The sequence below is a fragment of the Empidonax traillii genome, unplaced genomic scaffold, assembly GCF_003031625.1.
Source record: "Empidonax traillii isolate 1590-97213 ecotype Southwest subspecies unplaced genomic scaffold, ASM303162v1 scaffold3117:size15214, whole genome shotgun sequence".
In the NCBI taxonomy this organism is placed as follows: domain Eukaryota; kingdom Metazoa; phylum Chordata; class Aves; order Passeriformes; family Tyrannidae; genus Empidonax; species Empidonax traillii.
Window position 1 is genome coordinate 13,409 of NW_020958310.1, and position 1,731 is coordinate 15,139.

General features: G+C 55.5%; 1 long non-coding RNA gene across 1 annotated transcript in view; it reads left to right on the forward strand.

Annotated features, from left to right (window-relative positions):
- The window catches only part of LOC114072395, a 10,810-nt gene extending 9,479 nt beyond the window's left edge, over positions 1-1,331 (forward strand). Inside the window, exons 2-4 of the long non-coding RNA XR_003574166.1 lie at positions 540-642; positions 912-968; positions 1,264-1,331. This is a non-coding gene — a long non-coding RNA (uncharacterized LOC114072395). The remainder of the gene's footprint in view (positions 1-539; positions 643-911; positions 969-1,263) is intronic.
- Positions 1,332-1,731: the final 400 nt, after the last annotated feature.

A 1,731-nucleotide genomic window follows, 5' to 3' on the forward strand; every position in this document is an offset into this window, starting at 1 on the left:
CAGCTGTAACCGTCCAATCCTAGCTGAGGGTTTTTAACCAATAGGAAAACTGGATTTTATGAGGGGAATGAAAACCGGGAACAAAACCTATTTTAATATAATAAAATCATAACTTCTATAGCAACCATTAAACATGTTTAACATTACTAAACTATCCATCACTGTTTAGGCACTTAAAGTCCATAGCCAGTGTGAAGAATAAAAAGTCCTTTTGAAAGTCCTTTTAGTATTTGTCATATAATTCCTTCCATCGGTGGAAGACCTCTCTTCTTTGATCCTCCTCAATTCATGTAACTCCTCCCTTTGTTCTAGTCCCTTCTTCCCCAAACCTATATAAACCCCCCTTCTCCCCTCGGGCGGGAGCGACATTTTGTCCCCAGAGGGTGTCGCAACATCCCGGGAGCCCCCATCATTTTTCCCTGGGATTAATAAACCACCAAATAATTTATCGAACCCTCGTGTCGCTCATCTCCTTCTCCACTCTCGGGCTGTGACAGCCCCAGCCAACCATTCCCTCTGTGCCCTGCTGCTCTCTGCAGCTGAAGAAGGACCAGAGCCAAGTGGCCAAGTACATGCACCAGGCCCTGCCGTACCTGTGGAGCCCACAGCAGCCCCTGCGAGAGGCAGCCGTCACCTTCATGGGTGAGCCATAAGTTCCCTGCCTGCCCCGCTGCAGCTCGGCCCCAGCCCCGGCTGCTGCAGCGGCAGCAGATGCGGCCAGGGCTGTGCTGGGGAGCCCCGAGTGCCCTGGCGGTGCTGCCGCCCTGTGCCAGCCCAGCCCTGGGCCGTCCACAGGCAGGAAGGGCCCGGGCTCAGCCCTGCCAGGGCAGGAGGGCGTGTGGCCAGGCTGGCAGTGCCACTGGGGGGGAGCTGTGACACCGCTGGGGCCCTGACAGCATCTGTGTTCCCAGGGATGGCCGGGAGGTACCTGAGGGGACAGCAGGTTGAGCTGCAGATCGTCATTGATGGTGAGTGAGAGCAGCAGGGACTGGTGGAGGAGCACAGAGCCTGGGCAGGGAGCTGCAATCCTGCCCTGACTGTGGAGGGCTCTGCTCCCTGCATGGATGAGGAATGGCTTGGGCAGAACAGAGAGAGATTTCAGGGCCATGAGGGGTATTGGTGGCCAGCACCTTCTAGCTGATCCCCTTGGGCCCTGCTCCTCCTGGTCATAGCAAGAGCTGGCTGGGAAGGCCCAGGCAGGAGGGGCTTCTTGGGTCACCAGAGATCTGGGCACTGACCTTGCCTCATTCCCTTTTGTTCCAGTTATTGAAGACATGACTCATGACAGCGCTGCCATCAAAAGCCTGGCAATTCAAACCCAGAAAATCCTAATGGCTGTCCAGAGACCTCAGGCTTCTCCACATCTGAAGATCATCTCCAGAGTGTGCAGAATAGGGAGGCTCCTCTGTGGGGCAGCTGCCAGAAGACTGCAGAGAACTGATCCTAGGAACCCTGTCTGATGGAAATACCTCATCCTGTGGGAAAGACCTCTCGTATCCTCTTACCCCAGCAGGCAATAATAAACCCCGCTTAGCATGCACAGAGACTCAGGAGGTTTTTTTGGTTCCCGGTATCCACAGTGTATTGGGTTAGAGGGGACAAAGGGACCTTGTGCTCAGCAACACTTGCCCAGGTGTGCCGTGGGGAGGGGAAAGTGCCCCAAAGGCCCTTGGCCTTGGGGGGTTCTGCTGGAGCCTCAACGCTTGCAGCAGAGCGGATGGGCAGAGCCTG